Source organism: Meles meles, chromosome 5, assembly GCF_922984935.1.
Source record: "Meles meles chromosome 5, mMelMel3.1 paternal haplotype, whole genome shotgun sequence".
Taxonomy (NCBI): Eukaryota; Metazoa; Chordata; class Mammalia; order Carnivora; family Mustelidae; genus Meles; species Meles meles.
In genome coordinates, this window is record NC_060070.1 from 112950318 (window position 1) to 112975025 (window position 24708).

Genomic DNA, 24708 nt, shown 5'->3' on the forward strand with positions numbered 1-24708 from the left:
TAAAGATTTTAAAAAGAGAAAAATATATTTTTAAAAAACATTCTTTTTATCATGACTTATAATACTGCTGTGAAATTTAACAACTTAAATGCCAAGGAATAGGGCAACAAATTCGTACATTAAAATACAAGTTTAAAAAAAAAACACTTAACATAATCATGTATACTACGTAGTATAATGGAAAATTCTTATAAAATGATCTTAAACAGAAAGACAGAAAAGAAAACTATCCAAATATATGTAAGGACAAAGCTTGGAAAGAAAATCACATAAAGCACACCAAAGGGCACCTGGCTGGCTCAGTAGGTAGAACATGTGGCTCTTGATCTGAGGATTGTGAGTTCAAGCCCCACATTGGGCATGGAGCCTACTTAAAATAAAAAATAAAATAAAAATAAAACAAACTTAAAAAGTGAAACAATGTGCTGAGTTAGACTGGTATTATTATTATTGTTAAGGTTTATTTTTCCCCCAAAATGTTTAATATTGTTAAAAATATTTCTTACGTATTTGAAAATGAGAGAAATGGTACTATGCTGGTAACACTTAGGTTAATTTTTTACTTCTTATCTGTAAGAAACATATTATTCATAATATATAAATTCATGTTAGGAACCATTATAAAATGGGCATGACTTAAGAGTATGGATGACTCACTGCAAACCTTTTATCACTATGGCATGAGGTTTTTAGTAACATCATTCCAGTGTGTATAGAATCCACAATTTTGTACCATGTGTTTTCTTATCTATTTTCTGAAACTGGTCTAAATGTAATTTAGGCATTATTCATACTTCTACCTCTCATTCAAAATGGCAGGTACAACCATACATATTTTATTATTTTATCCACTAAAGACTATGTCTATTATCCCACCAAAAAACATTGGGGAGGGGAGGTGAACCATAAGAGACTATGGACTCTGAAAAACAACCTGAGGGTTTTGAAGGGTCAGGGGTGGGAGGTTGGGGGAACAGGTGGTGGGTGATGGGGAGGGCACGTTTTGCATGGAGCACTGGGTGTTGTGCAAAAAGAATGAATACTGTTACGCTGAAAAAAAAAAATAAATATTATTAGTATATTAAAAAAAAAAAAAAAAAAAACATACTAACAAAAAGTGGGTTTGTTCCCTGCAACCTTCTTAGGACACTAAATCAAACCATCTGTAGTAATGTGGTTTTTTGTTGTTGTTGTTGTTGTTTTTCTGCTTGAGAAAAGATCATTAACATATGGCAGTGTCAAATGACTTTAATTTATTTTTCATTAAGCCAGAAACATATGTCATCTCTTCAGTAGCCTGGAGATTGTTTGTCTTTTTCATTATGAATCACTAATCAAAGAATATTACCCACTACTCTTCCCTATATGGTATCAGTAAAATTCAGAAATTCAGACTTGGGAGAAATATCTACATCATTCCCAAAGCCAGTGAATTTTCACTGTTATCTCCTATTGGGAGAACCCCTTTCCCTTTCTTGGTCATAGTTCCCTTATGCTCATCTTTTAATCAGTTCCCTGTAGGTGCTAGCAAAATCGGAACCACCTCCTTTATAGCTGCTGGTAAGGTATACAATCTCCTATTACATTTATTTAGACTTACAAAGATTAGGACCTTTCCAAATTTGTATTTTATTGACTTTTTTTTTTTATAATCCATAGACTTTTACAAAAACTTGTAAAAAAAAGAGTTCAGTGCCAATTCTTAAGATTTTATTACCCTAGCTGATAGACGAATATACCCATGCTCGTTGTAAAAACCCAAAAGAGTACGAGAACACATACTTTTTGACTTCTCCCATCTGACTGCTACAGATATCTGATACACAGTTGATGTGATTCTTCAGAGACATTTCTATATGTGTGCACCCATGCGCACACACACACACACACAATCTCACACACATTTTGGTGAAGATCTGAATAAATGGAATCAGGTGTAAGTTATCTGACACATGACAATGGATCTTGGAGTTCCCTCCAAGCCAATCACATAAATCTGCTTACTTTATTGTTTACAAAATATTCTATATCTTACTTTATTGTTTACAAAATATTCTATTTCTGTTTTTTGTTTGTTTGTTTGTTTAAGATTTTGTTTGTTTGAGAGAGAGGAAGAGAGAGAGCCTGAGCAGGGTGAGAGGCTGAGGGAAAAGCAGAATCTCTGTTGAGCAGGGAGCCTGATGTGCGGCTCAGTGTGGGGTTCAATGTGGGGCTCCATCTCAGGGCTCCAAGGTCATGACCTGAGTTGAAGGCAAACACTTAACCAACTGAGCCACCCAGGTGCTCTGTTTTTTTCCTTTCCTGCAACTTAATTTATTTAATTCTTGCTTATTGATAGACACTTAAGATGTTTCCATGGATATACTTTCAGCCATGGACATCCAGGAGCCCTCTGTTGTGAATTTCTGTTTTTTAGATTTCTCCTGTGATCCTGTTTTCAAATACTGAAACTAATCCTCCATGCCATTCCTTCCCCAAGCACCTAACCTAATGAAGTTTTATTGTGATTTCTATCACTTCAGCAGTGTTAAGACTTAAGAATGTCAGTCTTTCTTCCTTCTTAATTTAGAGTGAGGCATTTTATAAAATTGATGATGTTACCTGGGAATTGAATTTTACCCTATTTATAAAGATGGACATGACCACTGTTTATAGACCATGAATATGAGACACCTCAAATTGGGTGATATCATAATGAAGAAAATGAATGTTTAGGTTGTTGAGACTGTTCCATATTTTATATTATCTGATCAATGTAAAACATCATTATGAAAGAAATATATCTGTACTAACAGTCCCAAATAAGTGCCAAACCATGTTGTGGTTTTTAGAGCTCTATTCCTAAAGATGAAAAACACATAATTTAGGATACACGTCTAAGTGTTTTGTAATTCATCATCAGTTTACTTTGTTAATGCTACTCTTATCCTTCCTCCAGCTGATGTGAACTCCACAACGCCTCTTCCTCAGCCTCTAGCTTTAAGAATAATTGATAATAACTTAACCCTTTCCTCACTATATGACATCTTTTAATTTCCTTTCCATAAGAATTGAGCAAAGAAGTTCTCTTTATTGTGAATTTAAACTATAAGGCTAGGGAATAGATGTACTTTGCAACAAATATGTTGTGGTCTCTTTTAATCACAATAACCATCACAACACTAGCAGGCTTCCCTTTCTGCTTGGTTGGCCAAGCAGACAGTTACAGGTGTCCCACTTGAGAGACTACCTGCTGCAGGCTGGTCCATGACCTCCATCTTCAACCTCATCATTCCACAGCACTGAGCAGAAATGGTGATCACCCCCATGTCTCCTTGCTTCACAGCAGTTCTTTGTCTTCAAACTGTAAATGAGTTTTGCAAATTAGGTTAAAAAGTTTCCCAAATATTCAAACTCTAGTCTTCCCTCTAGCTATTGCCCCAATTTACTCCTTTCTTTTCAGTTACAGAATGAAAGAAATTGACCACTATGTTCATTTTTTCACCACCTACTCTCCTTAAATACACAAATTGAGTTTCTGTCCCCATAGTTTAGAGAAATTGCTAAACACCAATTTTCTCCCTCCCTGATTTTGAGAAATATTCTGTAATCATTGTGGATACCTGGAAAAGACAATGAATTATAAAGATGCAATTACAAAGACACAAAAATTATTTATGATCTTATAATTTATAATGTAGGCCTCTGTTTTTTTCTGTTTTTTGTTTGTTTGTTTGTTTTTTTAAGATTTTGTTTGTTTGAGAGAGAGGAAGAGAGAGAGCCTGAGCAGGGTGAGAGGCTGAGGGAAAAGCAGAATCTCTGTTGAGCAGGGAGCCTGATGTGCGGCTCAGTGTGGGGTTCAATGTGGGGTTCCATCTCAGGGCTCCAAGGTCATGACCTGAGTTGAAGGCAAACACTTAACCATCTGAGCCACCCAGGTGCTCTGTTTTTTTCCTTTTAGTTTTTTTTTGTTTGTTTGTTTGATTTTGTTTTTGTTTTTGTTTTTACTGTGCTTGTAAATGTACAAAACAATTTACTTTGCCATTAAAATTTCCTAGAAAATGATTTTCGGAGAGCCTGGGTGGCTCAGTGGGTTAAAGCCTCTGCCTTCGGCTCAGGTCATGATCCCAGGGTCCTGGAATCGAGCCCCGCATCGGGCTCTCTGCTCTGCAGGGAGCTTGCTTCCTCCTCTCTGCCTGCCTCTCTGCCTAGTTGTGATTTCTCTCTGTCAAATAAATAAAATATTTTAAAAAGAAAAAAAAAAGGTTTTCAAGTACTGCATTAATTTCATTACTGACTAGTTCTTCCTTAGTTTTTAAGAGTTTGATATTACAGGTGACTCTGTAATAAACATTTGATCATACGTGTTTGACCACATCTCTACTATTTTCAATTAGATCCTTTTAAGAAAGTAGAATTGCTGAATCAAAGGATATTGACAATTTTAGAGTTCCTAGTAAAAACTGCCAAAATGCTAAAGACAAAGTTTTGGAATTGTTTAGATTCCAATAGCATTCTTTGAGCACTTATTTCATGATTCTCTTAAAAGTACCGTTTAACTTTTAACTTTTGCTTATCTCACAGATTAAAATAATTATTCTTGGGGCACCTGGGTCAATCAGTTGAGCATCTGACTCTTGATTTTCGTGGTGAGATCGAACCCCATGTTGGGCCTGCTTTGGAATCTCTCTCTCCGTCTGTGTCAACGCCAACCCCACCCCACCCCACCCTGCTCTCACACTCTCTCAAAAAAAAAAAAAAAAAGTCATTCTTATGGTAGTTCATCTTATTTGGGTTGCTAGTGGAGTGAGCATGTTTATTTGTTACCTTCATGTTTTGGGTTTGTTAATGATGTACGAAGGTAACATCACCACAAGTATCTTCTCTGTTTTGTTATTCAATCTTAGATGCTATTTATGGTGTTTCTGATAAATGAAATCTCTTATTATGTATAGTACATCTCTCACAGTAGAGTCTGTCACATCCGTGGATATTTGCCTTCCCAGCAGCACTTTCTCTTCCTCTCTTTCCTTTACTCCATTCGCCCTCTCCCTGCCACCTCACTGTGAGACGTTGGGCAAGTTTTTCATCTTTCCAAGCTTCAAAGCAACATAAAACGTAAACAAAGGATAATTGAAAAGAATAAATAAGATAATATGGTGGGGGCGCCTGGGTGGCTCAGTGGTTTAAGCCGCTGCCTTCGGTTCAGGTCATGATCTCAGGGTCCTGGGATCGAGTCCCGCATCGGGCTCTCTGCTCGGCGGGGAGCCTGCTTCCCTCTCTCACTCTCTCTGCCTGCCTCTCTGCCTACTTGTGATCTCTCTCTGTCAAATAAATACGTAAAATCTTAAAAAAAAAAAAAAAAAAAAAAAAAAAAGATAATATGGTGAAGCAGTAGCCACAGTGTCTGACACACTAATAGTTCTGATTAAGATCTGTAGTTGTGGGCGCCTGGGTGGCTCAGTGGATTAAGCCGCTGCCTTCGGCTCAGGTCATGATCTCAGGGTCCTGGGATCGAGCCCCGCATCGGGCTCTCCGCTCCGCGGGGAGCCTGCTTCCTCCCCTCTCTCTGCCTGCCTCTCTGCCTACTTGTGATCTCTCTCTCTCTGTCAAATAAATGAATAAAATCTTTAAAAAAAAAAAAAAAGATCTGTAGTTGTGCTTCATATGGCTTCTGAATACTTAGTGTTAAATTGTTTGTTTCACACTTTGTTTTTAGTGTGTTTTTAGAAATTATTTGTAATTTACTGTTGATGTAACAAAGTCATTGAGTATTTTTTATCACATATTCAGACATAATGAACTCTTATTAATTCCACCAGTTTTAAAATTGGCCTTTCTAGCTAAGTAATTCTGTTGTCTGCAAATACAATTTGTTTCTTTTCCCATTATTGTCTTTGTATAAATGCTCTGAGTCTAATTGTGTTGAATTGACTTCCAAACCAATATGAAATAATTATTGTTATTATGAACGTCCTTGTTTTGTATTTATTACTTATGAAGATGTCTCCAGAGTTTCATTACTAAGTATGATAGGACTATTGATTTAAGACTTTTTATTTTTCCTAATCAGATTAAGGATTCGGAGTTTTAAAATAATTTTAATTAGGAAAAGTTGGCAAATTTCAGGCTTCTCCAGATCTATTTAAATGCATTTTTTTCTAAAAGATTTCTTGATATGAATACATATTTAATTCCTCGAGTGGACTGTACTTAATGTGAGAGGTTTGTTTTCTTTTCTTTCATGAACTATTGATTTCATCCTAGTATTTTATTTAGGATTTTTCATATAAATTATTTTGCTTTATGGTTTTTAATTTAACACTCTTTGTCATATTTTGCTATCCATGTTTTCCTAATTTTATAAAACAGATTAGGTAGCCTTTTATTATTTTCAAGTTCTATAACTTTTTGTGTATATATCAGAAAATAACTTTATTGTAAGTTTAAGAGTAAACCCCACCCCAATAGTCCTTATTTGCATATAGTTCTTTAAAAACATTTTTTGTTGTCTTAGTTTATTGAACAAAATATTTTTCTCGCTTCTTAAATTATTATTGCTGATCTGAAAATTATTAATTTCAAAAAATCCTAATAATATATAAAATATATCATCTTTAATATTAAAATCAATAAATTATGTAGTTATTAATGTCATTTTAATTTTACTTATATTTTTATTTCCTCATTGGATTTGTTAGAGTCTCAAAGAGACACATATATTGGGTTTATCAATCAATGATCAATTCTAAGGCTTTTCTGTTTCTAATCAACTTACTTCATTTTTATCATTTTGGAAATCATTTGATTCTTGTGGGTCAGCAATTTCCAAATCTCCTAACCTTCTGAATCCCTAAGAGCATTCCTTCTATTCACTGGATGTGTCTCAGCTGGACTTCCCCTGATGAAATGCTTCTAGTTTATCTGTCTACTTTCAGTATTTCTTTTCATCTTACTTTAAAGTTCTGCTTTCCTCTTCCAACCCCAAATGTGGGCTTTCTCCTAAAACAGCTCATGGTCCTAATTTGCCTTGGAGACCTCACCCAACCTCCATCCCAGTAAGAAGTCAGTAAGACTGTACCCTCATATTGACATTCTTAGTTCATCTGCTAACATTTTCATTAAGAAAATGTTCACCTTCACCTCAAAGCAAAGTCATACATTTCTCATAAGGAATTCCATTTGTGGTTTATTGATTGCTGACAGAATATAACATTTCTACTACTCCTAAATCTTTTTTGTCATAAATCCTGAAGTTTTCCAAACATCATCCCCTTTCCTCAGCCGCAGAAACTAATCCTCTCCTGTATTTGTAGTATAGTCTCATAAAAGCATCTCCCCCGGTACTCTCTCTTCTTCATCTGACAGCACTTGAGCTAGCAAGCAAGCCTGATGATTTAAGTGTATGTCCAATTGAGAAATGTTTTATTTTCCCCTAAATTTACCAGTGATTCCCCAAGGAACTCCTCGTTTTCTTCTTTTCTTCTTTTGGGGGAAAAATTTTTTCAGTACTCTTATCCTGGCATGACTGTCAATGGTAAAACCTACCCTTGTGTCCTGGGAGTCATTGAAGATTTTAATCCAGTAAATTTGTTCTCAACTGTGAAATCTTTGCACTATTAGTTAACTGCTGACCTAAGTTCTCAAGAAAATATCATAACATCTTATTCCATATGGAACCCCCCCAAAATGAGTCTACAACTTAGAAAATAATGGTAGTAAGAAATTTTTGGTACTAAGTAGGGATACACATAATATATATTTTTCTGGTGTCTTTATTTTCTATAATGCATTTGAATTACTCTTGTATGGGGAAAGGATACCCTGCCTTTCTGTATTTGCACTTAGTTTTATAGCACAAAGAACATTGGCCTTGAACACAGACATAAGTAATTTTGAAATTCAGCACTTTTATTTATACTATAATGATATTATTACATTTTCCTTCATTTCCTAAGTTTTAGGAAGTTGGGCGACAAAGTAAGAATTCTCATTTCACAGAAATATTGATGAAATGGAAAATCTGCTCTACCAGCAGGTAGTGCCACAGTAGGTGCTAAAGAAGTATTCGTATCAAAACGAAAGAAATGTTGTTATCCTCACTTAAGTACAAAAGAACGGAAATATTGACACACATTTATGTAGACTCTGAGCTTAATTTCATACGACCACAATGGGGTGCCTGGGGGGCTCAGTGGGTTAAGCCTCTGCTTTCGGCTCAGGTCATGATCTCAGGGTCCTGGGCTTGAACCCCGCATCGGGCTCTCTGCTCAGCAGGGAGCCTGCTTCCCCTACCCTCTCTCGGCCTGCCTCTCTGCCTACTTGTGATCTTTGTCTGTTAAATAAATAAATAAAATCTTAAAAAAAAATTCATATGACCACGTACCACTTTATGTTAACTTCATTAATGTATTTGTTGATATCACTTACTTATTCCAGGGTGGGATTTGAATGGTTGTAATTACCTTTTTTCAAATAATCTGCTGCTTAAAGTCTGGAGATTGTTTTTTATGGAATCAGTCTAAGATTTGGAGCACAAAAACCTGAAGTCAAAAGAGAGCAAACCATGTCTTTAGATGTCTAAGTCACTAAATTTATTGAGACACTCTGGATCCAGAATAAGATCTCTCCATCTTTAGAGGAGGCTGCAAGAGAAGGAGGTTTAGAAATTAAAAAGAAAATGTTCACTAGAGTTATCAAAACTGATTCAGCAGTATTGAAAAAGTGATGTGAGAACTGATGGAGCATTTTTACTTTATTTGGACATTTAGCTTCACTAATTTCAATGGTGCTTGTAAAAAAAAAAGGTTTATGGCTAGCAATTTCTTCTTTAGCGGGTGATGCTTTTCATCTGCAAATTGTTTCTGGGAAAGTTTGAATGTTGGCTTTTTGGAAAATGACTTTATTTGCTACACAAAGGTCATTCTTAAATGTCAAACATCATTTGGTAGTTGTTCGTGTTTCATTTTTTAATGTCTGGAAGGATATTTTTTCCAGACTTGTTTTTGAGGTCAATCTAGTGTTTTGAGGTAGTGGGAAATTCTGGTTCTCTGAAACCATAGCGTTTGAGAAAAACATAGAGCACTGTTACACAGAAAAATTAAATTCTTGTGTGATTCAGTTGTGACCTTTACAAGTAATTAACAGATTGCTTGTCTGGTAAAGGAGTTCAGTTCTTTCTCAGCCATTTACTAAGAAGAATTGAGTACTGCTGTGAGAGTTTTATTCTTTTATTAGAATTAGAATCTGAAAACCTTTATAATCTGTAAAGGACATGAAAAGTAATGCCTTTTCAGTTTCAGGAACCTAAGGATTGAATATATAAATTTCTCTGATTTTTCTATGCATGTCCTCCAGAGTGAATCTAATATGGTCTGGTACTCACACTTCTAAATCCTTCATTAAAAATATAGATGCATCTTCTTATTTATGCTCAATAAAGGAAATTTTAGTGAAGGCAAAATTGAAAAGACATCTGTTGCCAAGGGTGAAAACATTAAGGAAGAAGCAATATGATACATTATTCACCATTAACATGTTTCCATCATATCCAACCTCATGTTAATGACACTGTAAGATTTTGCTCTTTTTAGGGGGCATCTTAATATCAACTCATATTGTGAGGCTCTTAATTTAGCATATTTTTCTTCCCATGGAGTATCAAGGAAAACCTACAAAGCAGTCGGAAGGAACCTGTAGCTGAGATTATAAAACCTCTGAACATGTATTAGCCTGATTCTATATTCCACCATGATTAACACCATAAAGCTACATATCCCAATTTGGGGAGGTAAACCATGTAATGTGCAAGGAAATAAAATTAATTTTAAAGTTGTAAAGGGTACTAGTGGTCCTATGAACTACATGGCCTTACACATAAGAACATGACTTGAGGGTGCCTGGGTGGCTCAGTGGGTTAAGTCTCTGCCTTCAGCTCAGGTCATGACCTCAGGGTCCTGGGATTGAGCCCCGCATCAGGCTCTCTGCTCAGCAGGGAACCTGCTTCCCCCACCCCCCTCTCTGCCTGCCTCTCTGCCTACTTCTGATCCCTCTCTCCCTCTGTCAAATAAATAAATAAAATCTTTAAAAAACAAAACAAAACATGACTTGGGCAACAATTAGATGTGATTTTTTGAGTCCCAGACCCAATACATCTTAGCTGTAGTGATTTATAAGCACCATAACCTCTTAAAGTCTCATATTTTCTGTGTCTAAAATGGGTTTAATAACAAACCCTAACTCATGAGGAAGATAGCACCTAATTATAGGCCTAACTCTTTGGAAAGAATTTTAAAGCAACATGGCAGAACGAGCTAATGTGAATGGATCCCAGATCTACTAAAAACTCATGGGAAGGCTGGATAAAATGTCAAGACAGAAAAATGAGCCAAGCTGAGAAGAAAGGGAAATGTATACATGCCCATAAAACACAATAGCAACAATAAGAGATAAAAGATAATACTAAGGGTAAGCTGGGTGATTTTAACTGTTATTGTAAGTTCTAAATTATAAGTTCTAACTGGCTAAGAATTAGGATTTCAGTGCTTCTTCATAGAGTGGAGAGTGTCCTTGACCTATGTAGGTTTGGGGAACTAAATCAATCAAACTACATAAAGCCTGAAGCCTCACAGACTACCCTTTGTTTCAAAGGAGTTCTACGGAGACTTCACTCAGTAGCCCTGGGAAGCAGTGGAAAGGAAGCTTGCCTTCATTCAGGAGTCATGGTTGAGAAATAAAAATTCACCCCCCGCCAAAAACAGAAACAAATACTAGCACATAGCATGTGTGGGTACCACGTGAATTTATACTTTTTGATGTAGCAACCTAAAACCAAGAAATTTACTGCTGTGAAAGGACACTTTTACACTGAGGCCATATTGCAGTTTCACAGGGGGAAAATACTATGTAAGATGAACCCTGAATAGAAATAAGATAAAATAAAACAACATGAACTATAGGAGAAAACAAAGACCATGAAGGAGAATCTGCAGACGCAACGCAAAGAGGACACTAAAAACTGGGAGGGAAAAAAAGTCTTTAAACCATAAAAGATACATTTAAAATGATTTTTTAAAAAAGTAGAAACAATAAAGAGACAATAACAAAGAGTAAAGACTAGTAAAGAAAGAATAAATATAGAATAACATGGAAGAAAATACATTTGGAAAAACTAGAATTACCAAAAGTAAAACATAGTCACCGAAATTAAAAATTCATTAGATGGCTTAAGCACTAATTTGGACATGATCAAGGGAAATGCTTATGAATTGAAAGATAAATCTGAGGAATGCTATAAGATTAAAAAATGATGTCACTCAATAAAATTATAATAATAATGTCTCCTTTTCTTGCTTGTCTCCCTCCCCCACCACATTTCTGTTTTCCAAAGCATTTTTTTCAACCACTTAACAAGGTACAAGATACAGTGATGGACAAGATAGATAAGACTTCATTCTTATGAAGGTCACATTTTAGTGGGTTAATGAATACTATTATTAAAGAAATAATGAAACAAACAAAAATCCCAAAACAGCTATTGATACATCTTGTGCGGACAATTAAAATCAGCTCTTATAAAATAACTGTATAGGTACTTTGTTTCTGGTGGTCAGTGAGAGTCTCTTGAAGAAAGTAAAATTTCAGCTTAGATAAAAATGACAAGAATGAGTCAACCTGCCAAGACCAGAAGAGTTTCCCAGTTAAAGAAATCAATTAGTGTAAAGAAATGAACTATGCGTGTTTAAGAAACTAAAAGAAGGCCAGTGTGTCTAGAACATGGTGAGATGGTGAGTATCTATACTATCACCATCTCTGTGGTATAGTATCTATAGTATCATATAGTAGCATCTACAGTATCACCATCTCACCATGGGGAGATGAATGAGATGATGCTGGAGAAGTAAGCTGTGGCCGATCATACAGGGCTTTCCATCAGAGCCAGAATAAGGAGTATGAATTTTATTCTAAGAATTGGGAAGACATAAAAGGACAATAAGAGGATTTACATTATCTATTTTACCTTTTAAAAGACCTATCTGTTGTGCTATGTGGAAAATGCATTGTAAGCAAGGGAAATGATGGTAGGAGTGGGCAGTGGGACACTTAGGAGATAACTGCAATGGTCCAAGTTCTGGGGGTTAGCTGGCAGAGTGATAGTGGTGGGGATGAAGAGATTTGAATATCTGGAATATGCTCTGGGTGGAGATATGGTAGGAGTTGAAAACTGAGAGGATATGGGGTGCAGGGAAAGAGAAGTGTCACAAACTCAAGAAATCAGGGATAGATCCACATAGGAATTATCTCTACGATATTCATCAGTCACACAGTCATTGCTTATGCATTCCCCATGATCAAAACCCTGGTGCTTCATATGACCACCCATTCTTTTATGCACCCCAAATTGTTACAAAGTCCTTCCTATGCATTTGAGTTCTTAATAAACAATATGGCTACTTTATTTACAATCTTTCTGCTACGTGGTAGATTTCCAAATAATCAAAGAAAATTACCATTTCTTCTTTTATGCAAACTAAATATTCTCAGTTTTTTATTCTAATAAAAATCTATTTATATGGCACTTATAGCATTTATAAGTCTATACTAAAGTTTAAGTTTTCCTTAGCTGTCCTACTAGATTTGATTCCCTGAAGTGTCTTATCATTGGGTTCTCAAAAATTTATTTCTGACATTAAACTATAATTTTTGAGACAGTCCTCACCAATCCTCACGCTTTCACCCTTCTGATCACTCTTCTTTCTACATATTTTACTTTATCAATACTCCTCTTTTTAGAATAATGACGACCACAGCTAAGTGCTAAGCAACCCAAAAGTTCTGAATTCCATACTTTAAAAACTGCAGCCAAAGCTTAAATTGATAATTTGGAAAAACTATTCAACCATGTTGACTCATCAAACATTAGTCATCAAAAACCAGTATATCCATTTTAAAATAACCTGTTAGGTCAGGTGTGTTCCAGCTGGGAACACACATTCCAACACAAAATTCTAGCAAAGGAATAAAATATAAAGAATACATAGATTTGAAGAGAGATTATAATTAACTGGAAAACAGAAGCTAAAGCATTAAAAAAAATAAAAGCTGCAGCACAAAAGAGACATTATTTTCCTTCAGAGAAGAAAAATCATAATTGTTTCTCCCACTTAAGTCTTGGTGGGGAAGTTCACTACAATTGGGTAATCAGAGCTAGAGTTGCCTGTGAAAGCTGGGGTGTGGAAGGAAGAAAACCCCAAAACTGAAATAGGGAAGGATTTAGCATGTAAGAGATGCCATTTTTAACCCCTTTTGCCTGTCCTTGGCCACTTGGCCACTAGCCCCGTTGAAACTTCCACCTATGATAATGAGTAAACAACTTTAATAGACTCCTTGCTATATTATGTTAAGATTAACACATGGTGCTGAGAGTACAAAATCAGCAGAAGGACCATGTTTGATCTACATTACCAATATGAGCTACCTAGAGACCAATTTAAGAATGTCAGCTCATAATCCTGGAGTTGATATCAATGTGCTCCCAAATTCTTCAGCCTTCTGTGGACGATCTTTATTACAATTTTTAAACAAACAGTTGGCTTGATCTGCCACATAATTTAGAACTTGAAATTTAATATCTCCCTAATATTCCTAAGGATTCTTTGAGAGATGGGCTACATGTATTTCTTATATATTTTCCTATTCACAGGTATTTCTTATGTATCTTCCTATTCACATATTTTAGCTATATTATCAACCATTGCTTTGTAGTTTCCTTGTGGGGCCATTCTTTCTATTCTGCTCCCTGCAAATCTCGACATGAAATTAACTTTCTTTTTCTTTTAGCATCTTCTTTTAACTGTCGCTAACACTGGTTAAGTACGCTTTTAAATAAAAGTTGGCTCTCGGGGCACCTGGGTGGCTCAGTGGGTTAAAGTCTCTGCCTTCGGCTCAGGTCATGATCTCAGGGTCCTGGGATCGAGCCCTGCATCGGGCTCTCTGCTCCGCGAGGAGCCTGCTTCCTCCTCTCTCTCTCTGCCTGCCTCTCTGCCTAGTTGTTGTGATTTCTCTCTTTCAAATAAATAAAATACAAAAAAAAAAAAAAGTTGGCTCTAATGGAGAGGTAATTCACCCCCAGCGTAGTATACATTAAACCTTAATATCAGTGCTATTAAAATTGCTTCTGATAGTTCTTCCTCAAGGAATTTCTAATTTCTCCTCTGGTCTTATCCTTTTACCACTTTTATGGATAACTCTCTCTTTATTCCTCTCTCAAGACCTATTAACCTCATCTCCCCTCCTTTTTCTATGGTCCCCTATAAGACTCACCTTTTGTCCTTGACAGCCTCAGTAAATTTCAAACTATTACTGTGTTACATTACTCACCTTTCCAAGGTCTGGCCCTAGGGTCTATCTTTGCATAACCAAACTGGGCCCATCAAGATATTTTGATAAACCTAAAATTTTCTCCAGTATCTGGTTGGCTTTTAGTTTTGTTTTTGCTTACTCATTTGAGAGCTATTTATTTTGAGTACTGTATGTTTATTAAAGATATTTGAAATGCATAGCTAGGAGCAGCTCTCATAAGGAAAATAATTAACTTGTTTCCATAAATGCTAAGTTTGCCAGCAAAATATCTAGGTGACACTGTTGCACAGGTTTCTAGAAGATGTAGATTGGCCCACAGGAGTGAAAGACTGATAGTTGTTTTCCTGAAAGTGATACTTTAGTCTAGGAATAGTTGGAACTTCTGAGGGAAAGAATGTTAATGCAGGAGCTGTGTGAAAACTCACATTAAGGAGTGAAGAGTCACTAAGGCAATTAAGGAGGCAGAAAAGCAGGCAGGAGGGGGAAGAAATTCAAGTTGTCATTTTTGAAAGCCAAGGGAGGTGAGCATTTTAAGAAAAGTTGTGGGATAGGGAAGGGTGGGAGGGTGTCAAATACTGAAGGAATCAAGACGAGTGTGACAGTTTTTAAGAGGCAGCTGACTTTCAAGAGAGCAGTTTCATTCAAGGAAGGAGGTTGAAGTCAGATTGCCTGACATAGTTGGCTGAGTGGGAAGTGAGGAATTAGAGGGGACTCTTTGGAAAGGTTTCTGTAAGTAGGAAAGAGAAGTGTTCAGAGAACGAAATGGAGAGTAGTATGTTGTGCACTTAACTCTTTAAAAATCAGAAATTGGGGGTTCAATTTTCCCAGAGAAATTCTTGGTATGTAGGGGATTGAGATGGAAGCAGAATGTAGCTTGCAGTAACTTCCAAACTCCACAGTGAACATGGAATAAAACCAAGAAGAGGAGAAGCTGGTATAGAAGAGAACAAATACAGTGTGCTCAGCTAAAGTGCTGATCCTTGCAGTTAAAAGGAACAGGGAGTACCAAGAAAACTTAATGGAAAAGCCCAATGTCTAGACACATACTGGTTAAATTTCAAAACTCTGAGGATTAAAAAAAAAAAAAAATCTAGAAAAACTTCCAGAAAGAAAAGCAGATTATCTTACCAAAAGACATCTCAAAGGCAATACCACATCCCAGGATTCAGTGTGAAAGGTATCTTCAAGGTACAATGAGAAAAAAAAATTCTTGACTTTAAATTTCTAGGCCTAGCCAAAAGAAAATTCAAGTGTGAGGGTAAGATAAATCAATTTTAGACCCTCTCTGTTACAGGATATACTGAAGCAAAATTAAAAACAGTCAAAGAAAGAAGATCTACAAAGAAATTAACACAACTAATGGTTAAGTCTAAATTATTGAAGCAGTGTAAAAATATAGCAGTTGGGAAATAAATGATGTGAGTGTCAAAGTAGAGAACAAGTGACCACATACCCAAATTCTTATGTTGGTTTGGGAAAGAGTACAGATACTGATTCACTTAAGATATTGATAGATTTAGAAATACATTTCAGTACATGTGACAAAATTAGTATATAATGCTTGAATAATTGAAGTAAGAGATCTACAGGACAAAAAATTCCTATCAATCCAAAAATATTAGGAAAGGGGAAAAAGGAAGAAAAAATAAGATGCTTGCTTAAGAGAACCCCTAATATGAGCTGGAATAAATGAGTTTAACATTTTAACAAATATAATAAAGGTAAGTGGGTTTAATTTCCTATTAAAAAGAGGAGGATCAGATGGGATTTTTAAAATTCAACTATACATGTTACATATAAGACACACATTTAAAACCCATCTGGAATATAGTAAGGGCCTATTTAATGTTTGTTGAATGACCTGAATTCGTTTATTCCCAGATACCTTTGGAAGCATATCAATCTTCTTTTAAAAAAATCCCTCCCCAGTGTAGATGCTAGCTACAGCATAGATACATATGTTTAAATAAGTATTAGAGCGCTTGAGACCTCACATGCAAAGTAAACCTTGGTTTAGTGCTCAAACATGGATCAAGTTAACTGTTCAACACTGCTTGACTTAAGAAAATGTTTAGAAGCAACTACCACTCTGTTTTATTTAGACTCTAGTGCATGTGAGTCTGTGTACAGACCCATTCATCAAGCTTGGTCAGGTCCTCTAGGCCTGTTCCTCTGCTGAGAGATAGTCCGTATGTTCATGGGCCAATTTCTGACCTGAGGGGGGAAAAATGTAATTTTAGAGCTTAAAAAGTCTTTAGGAATCATGTTCCCAAAGTTCCCTTTTGCAAGAAGCGCAAACAGGCCAAGAGAACTTAAGGCTTGATGCTCTGAAATAAGAGCTGCACCTGCCAGTTGCCCATTGATTTTTCCGTTCTCTGTATTCAGCATTAGCCTATGTTTTAGTGAAAGTATATGAAGCACTGCTTTGAAGAAGCTAAACATTTTTAGTTCTCTATAAAATGCCACGTGGGCTTCAATACTAATAATGATAACTTACAGAAGCAAGTTTGAATGTATGTTCACTAATTTTAAGGATAATTAAATTCAAAACTAGAGAGCAATAATTTTCTTAAAATGTCTAAGTAAATACGTGATTACATATATATATGATATACATAATATAATATACACAAAGGTAACATCTATTAAAAATATCATACTAAAAAGTCTCATTTTTTTAAAGCATAGATTTCATTATAAAAGACTTTTCCTATAAACTTTTTGGGGCATTGGTCTGTAGTTCTCTTTTTTGGTGGGATCCCGAATGTTTATAGCAGCAATGTCTACAATAGCCAAACTATGGAAAGAACCTAGATGTCCATCAACAGATGAATGGATCAAGAAGATGTGGTATATATACACAATGGAATACTATGCAGCCATCAAAAGAAATGAAATCTTGCCATTTGCGACGACGTGGATGGAACTAGAGGGTATCATGCTTAGTGAAATAAGTCAATCGGAGAAAGACAACTATCATATGATCTCCCTGATATGAGGACATGGAGAAGCAACATGGGGGGTTAGTGCGATAGGAGAAGAATAAATGAAACAAGATGGGATTGGGAGGGAGACAAACCATAAATGACTCTTAATCTCACAAAACAAACTGGGGGTTGCGGGGGGGAGGTGGGGTTGGGAGAGGGGGAGGGGGTTATGGACATTGGGGAGGGTATGTGCTATCGTGAGTGCTGTGAAGTGTGTAAACCTGGCGATTCACAGACCTGTACCCCTGGGGATAAAAATACATTATATGTTTATAAAAAAAAAAAATTGGAAGGGGAGGCGAACCATAAGAGACTATGGACTCTGAAAAAACAACCTGAGGGTTTTGAAGGGTCAGGGGTGGGAGGTTGGGGGAACAGGTGGTGGGTGATAGGGAGGGCACGTTTTGCATGGAGCACTGGGTGTTGTGCAAAAACAATGAATACTGTTATGCTGAAAAAATAAAAAAAAGAAAAAATAAAAAAAAAGAAAAAAGAAAAAAAACTTTTTGGGGCACTGAAAATTGCGCTCGTTGCCAACAATTTGAACCCAGTGGTCCAAAGATGTACTCAGCATGCAGTAAGCTATGACTGGCCAGTGTTTTGTGTGTGGTTCTAATTCTTTATCAAGTGGGGGTACCCCCATCCACCACCCACCCAAGCTAGGAGCTTCCAGTAAGCTATCCATCAAACCTTCCTCTCAACCTGGTCACAGTCTTATATGGGCAATTGCAATAGCTTCCTCATCGTTTATACTGCCATAATTTTGTTCACCATAGTCGCTCTGGATTCCTCAATTAACTTCTCTAAAATTCAAATCAAACCATGATTCCTTGCTTATTGCTTGAAGCCCTACAAATATTTCACACTTAGTGAAGTAGAGATATATTCCAGGGTTCTTAGTAAGGCATAAGGGAGGTTTCTGATTCCCTCCCCACCAATCCCTTCAGGAATATCTCGTGGCCCTCTTCTTCACACTCTATCTTCCATTAATAATAACAACTTATGGTACTAAACCCCGAATACCCCGCTGCCTCAGTTCTCCCTATCTCTTACAACACATTTCTTAAGTTCTTAAATCATAGTTGGGGCCAGTTTCCCTTCAGAAAAATTTGGCTTTGCATCACTAGGTGACTCTTTCATTTTTGTCCTTCCAGGAAAGCCTGAAAGACAAGTCTTTTGTCATTTCCAAAGTAGCCTTCCCCTCCATTTGGAAATCCCTACAGAGGATCACTGTACATGTCAGAGAGCTTGGCAGGAGAGCAACCAAGCTCTGTTCTTGTTAAGAAAATATAGATATATTTATCCAGGGACAATTTAGTTTACTTTCTTATATGTTAGATTTCCTAGGATCTTTGGGGGCTACTCTGGCAATAGGATAATTCAAATCTTATACTGTAAGAGTTTTAGTCCTCTGCCAGAGGTGTGAAAGCTCACAGTAAAGCATCTTATTTTGCTACCGATATGCTAGTGTGTTAAATTAAATTCTAACACAGGTCAATAAGAAATACATTTGGCTACTAGTTTACTATTAGAAGTAGAATTGCATTTATCATTTATGTGTTTCTGCATTTATTTTCCTTATTACCAACAAATAAGATATTTTTCAAGCAAATCATTACTGGTAGTTTATAAAAATTCAATAGTTATCTCAAAAAGAGATGAGGTCATAAAATGCAATTGGCTAATGTATAAGAAATATTAACAAATAATTCCTACGTGATTACACACATTGATGATTTCTTACATGGACCGGTGCATCCAATTTACTAACATTTCCCAGAAGAATGACAAAATAAGAATAAAAATGATGATTTAAGGGTTTATACCCTAAATTTCTTGGAATTATTCTAAATAAGTTTTCATATACATATTTGAGGAGATCTAAAAATAAATCCATCATTATATGTAATTATTTCAAAGTTCCTATTTCGAATAAAGGTAAATTAAAATATAACATCATTGTCAAAGAAAATATGCACGAAGTATACTTGAAAATTGCCTCTACAATATATATTAAGTTTTGTAATTTAACAACTTAATTGAAAACTGAAAACTCCTGAACATTTAAAATTTTCTATAAACATACTAGCAGTATGCCCTTTGATGATTCCCTGTTTTGTCCACTTTTAGAAGTGGCACAAAATTACCCATCTACTTAACAGAGTCATGCCAACTACCTAATAAAATTATTTCTATGGGAGTATTTTGAAAAACAAGATTCTACTTTGTTATTGTAAGAAAGAGCCTCTTGGTTCCTATAACCAGGTATCTAACTATGGCAATGGAACTGAGAAATAATTTGAGGAAAAGAATATTAATTATCCCCTTAAATATTAATGATGGCTTTCTCTGATTTCTAATGTTTCTAAATATATCTTAATTTATTTTATTATAAATACTTCTTATTCAGCTTTCTCAAAAATTATTTTAAATATTTCCTGATATTTCCTTTTTTATTATTTAAATTCAATTAGCCAACATATTTCCTGATATTTCTTAATTTCTTATGTAGTTATCATTCTTGAATTCTTTGGAAATTGTCTTTTATCCACATATTCTATCCTTGTTTGGTTCTTGGGGAAAATGAAAATAGTATATTTATAATCAATAGTATTTTTAACCAGTATCCTTTAGGATTTCAACTAATGATGTCTAATTTTAATATTCTTTGTTTCTAACATCTTTGCCAGTCTAGAAATGTTTTTGATATTACAGATTGTAGTCTTTCCCCCAACATTTCTATCTTTGCATAAAGCACCTGACTCTGTAGGCACTCAAATAGGTGTTGAATGAGAGAATACAATTTTGAAGTCTGATCAAAGGTCACAGAACATTTTTTAAAAACTCAGAAAACAGGAAGGTATTGTAGTGACTGATAATCTGGACTGCTCTTCACTGTCTAAATACCTCCCAGCTATGATATGCACCAAATATGTGCATACAAAACAATTGTGACAACTCCATTTGCAAAAAGTGTAAAAATGAATGAACACATTTAGTAACTCATGCTTCTGACAAAGTACAAACTTAGAATGCTTTAAACCTGTTGGATAGTTTTAGCTTCCTGTGAACATTTGTAACCACTGCTTCAATCACGTCCCACCTCGTGCCACCTGCCACTGCGATCTGTCCTTACTTGTGAGCTTCTCCGTAGTGTGCCAGCGGCTGGCATTTTTGAGTGTAGTTTGATATTTTGTAATTGAGAGCTCATTTCAAAAGCAGAAAAAGACAAAAAATATTAAAGCAAGGAAAAGTGTCACTGAAAAAAATATATAATAATCTTATTTTATAACAATGTCTGGTTGCTTCTTAACAGACTTTATTTGTCTATACCACCATAATCCAGCCAGATGATAGAATCTTTCTTGTGCCAACCAGTTATACATTTAATATCCTTACTTGTTATGCTATGACAAATGACTGTCACTTCAAATGTCCAGTTGCATGGCTGAAAAGTTTTATTTTCTCTTTGAGACACATTAGCAAGCCATTCTAGTTAAGGGTGATATTTAGGAAATTAATATAAAAACTGGGTTTTGAGTGGAGCTTCATATTTTGATTAAAATAAATAATTTTATATATACCAAATGTTTGGGTTATGTTTAGTGGATTTGCATGGACTATGAACTTCAGAATAGCGGGGACTACTTTTCATTTATCTTTGTAACTTTAGTGCCTAACATGGAAGTAATTACTAAATGTTTACTGACAAAAATTAAGCTTTGTTTTTAAGGCATTAAAGTATTTTTAGGTTAGTGAGATTTAAGTTTCTTTTAAAAAAAGATAAAATTGCAATTATTTAAATAATAACCTAAATATATTTAATGGATAAAGAAATGTTGAGCATCATGATCATACATGACTACCTTTCAAGTACTTAACTAAAAATTTTATTTTTTCCCCATCGAACTGTTCACCAAGCAAGTTTAAGAAAGGGTTCTAGGCATCTAGAAAATTGCATTTCAGAGAAGCAACTCTTAACATGAATGGTATTTATAACATACATAAATAATGAATCCCAGCTAAGTACAAAGCAGGAAGTGATTTTAAAACTCATAAGCCATATTTCCTTCTCAAAGAAGTTTATAATCTAGTACAAGGAATAAAACAATCTGAAAATTAAAATGAAAGTCCATTATTGTGAAACATGAAATAGAAATTTAGAAAGACAGCCTGATTATGATTGGTTGCTAATTCAGGGAGTGGGACATGGGGAGGTGTTTTACCGCAGGCATGGATAGAAAAATGGGTATTTCATACAGAGAAAGATAATAAGTGGTTTAACCATCTCCAAGACAAAGAGTAGTGCAGGTTGATGATAGAATGTAAGTAAGGCATAATTTTGAGAATTCGTTGAGAAGCAGTCAAGGCCAGGCTAGGGTGGTTTCTATGGAAATGCCAAGGAAAGTTAGTTAACAAGTAAAGTTAGTATTTATATTGCAAAACAGATTGCAGTAACAACTTATCAGATAACCTGATGCACCACTTGCCTGCACATTGAAAAGTAAACACTTGGTAATAGCAAATGGTTGTGTGTATGTTTTCATTTATTGATGACTGTGATTTCATATTATTGTAACCCTTGATTTCCAGACAAAAACTTCACAATGAGTTTCTGACTGTCAAGAGTCAGTTTTCAAGTCTATTTGTTTCTTAATGATCCTCTTACATATTTCTGGCTGGGGCAGAAAAGACATAAAACTATTCTTAAGATAGCAAGTTTTTGAATCTTTCTTTCATGTAGCTTTGAGTAAGTCTTAATTCCAGAGACTACTGTTTTTTTATTAAGAAGCACATTGAAAGATTGTATGAGAAAAATGTGCCTAAATATGAAAGTCATCAGCGGTCATTTGAGTTTTTACATGCATACAGTTATGTACCCACCACTTCATCGATACCATCAATATAAATATATAGGAAATAACCCTGTATTTTCATAAGCCATGTACTGTATTTGCATACACAATATTATGCTGCACATTCCTTCATTTGATCTCATAACTTGCTTTTCATTGCTTACACAAAACAGATCATCTTTTTATTTGGTTATGCTATTTTCCTTGTGTAACTAATGTAGTATATTATCTTTGCCAACTCAGAATCATATGAATATAAATCAACAACCCATGAAGGACTTTTATTAACCAGAGAGTATGATATTCTTAAGGTTTACCTCAACCCACATTCACCACATAAGAAAATGAGAGCAAAACTAATACCTTGTTTTTTCTAAGTTTGGATGATCCAGCTGGCCTTTATTTTCACTAGAAGAAAAGAAAATCAAATCATCATGAAAAGGAGCACTCATGTTTTGAAAATATCCTATTGTGACATATGGATGGAACCAAAACATTTGTTATTAAATCTTACCATTGACAACAACCCTAAAACAAAGATGTATTTTTTTTCAAACACTTGGCACATAAACATTAGCAAAAGAAACTCAGATAATAGTTTACATGATTCACTTACAAATTCAGATTGTTTTAGGTCAGAAACAATTAGGTCTGGAACATTCAAAAAATACCACCATAGTGTTGTTTTTCCACCTGAGAAAAAGAAATAAATAGCACGTCTTCTGCCTTATAGGAAATTTAGAAATTTTTAGTTATATCAAGCCATCCTATTAGTTCTCATGTTTTAAAAGTAGTTTTCCAGATAAATTATATTGACAGAAACAATTAAAATTTTCATTTGAAACCTTCAGTTATACAAAAATACATAATCAAGGTAATAGATGATTAAAGAATTTCTTCTTAAATACTGTAACCGAGTGTTAAGTATCCCAGTATTAAGTAGCAGCTACTAATGGTCACATAACATTGATTTCTGATGATGAGTAGAATTGAGTAGAAGTGGCTACAGTGAAGAATACTGAAATTTAATTTGTATCATACCTGTTTGAGAGATTTAAATCACATTCCAGCTAATAATATGAAATAGTTCAGAGATGCTAATATCTGCTTTTAAGATAAGTACTTTACTTGTGTTTAAACTACAGAAATCATTAAAAATTTAATATGACACTCTTAAAATTATTTCAGCAGTGTCCGCCAACATACTTGGACCTGTAAATTTCAAGATTATAGTCCTCATACGAATAAACTCCCTATTCTTAGAAAACAGATTATAGGCTATTTTCATGCTGTCATTGACTTAAGAATTGTCTTCTAGAACAGGTAATAAGGTTACTAAAAGAAGTTGTAAGGAAAAAAAAAAAAGAAGCAGCAGCAGCAGAAAAAAAATAGTTGTAGGCATAGAAAAAAAAATTTTTTTAATATTCTTTTCCCTCCCAGTGCCAAATCTTTGTTAATGTGACCATTAAAGCCTGCAACTTATTTATGCATACATGTACTCTGACTTAAATGTTCTAAGTGCTAGACATGCACACAAACACAATTTAAATGATATATTCAAGAGAATGGAAGGTAAAACATAATGTTAATAAAAATTACTACTAAATTTCTTTTGCTGTTTCAGATCCCCAAAATTTTCAGTTATATATAATATTTTAAAATATTTTAAAATACTGGGTAGTATATAAGAGTCTAGATATAAACTTTCTAAGCAGTCAATTTCCAAAATCATTAAATGATATGTGATCATCAGATGCTTCTTATTAGCATAATGAAACATAGTTTAGGCAGCCTACATAAATGAATGGAATGAGAGGATGTTGGCGGCAATGGAAAATAATGATGGATTTTATAAGATTAAGCCAACTGACATTTTATGAAAGTTTCCATTTCCTGCCTTGGATTTTATCTAAACTGACAAAAACAAACACACATTTAGTTTTCTCGGATTTCTCTTGGGATGTTCTCTTGGGTAGAATATCTGGAAAGAATTTCTGACAAATCAATCTGTCAGGTGCCACACTTTAATTTTTATGTGAGAACTCACCAGGATGGACAAAAATGTGTGCTATAGTCTTTTCTCCTTACATAAAATAAAAATGTGGGTAGACTTAGTGCTTACAAAACACACTGCTCAATTGCACAAAGTATGTTGTATTGTTTTAGCAGAAGCCTAAAGATTAATTGGAAAAGGTAGAATTATGCATTCCCAAATGTTTATGTTGGTTCTGGCAATATATCTGTACTATCATTAGAACATGTTTTACTCAATCATCTTTGTCATGTATCCAAGTCCTGGTCTTAAGGGCCCAGCAATTGTCTTGATGGAATAGAAACACTGTGATAGCCTGCCCCTCAGGAATCCCCTTCCTCCTACCTTCCCTCCCTCCCTCCCTCCCCTGAGCCAGACTCAACAACTATCCCATAAATTTGGCTTTTGTCTTATTAAAACAGCACTGCTTTACAGCAACAGTGTCAGAAGCATGGAACTCTTGCAGAATTCCAAGCATATGAATTTTTCAAAA

At 35.0% G+C, this 24708-nt stretch overlaps 1 protein-coding gene across 5 annotated transcripts in view; it reads left to right on the top strand.

Annotated features, from left to right (window-relative positions):
- The window catches only part of ADGRB3 (adhesion G protein-coupled receptor B3), a 743702-nt gene that overhangs the window by 271896 nt on the left and 447098 nt on the right, over positions 1 to 24708 (top strand). The gene's annotated exons all lie outside the window — the stretch shown is intronic.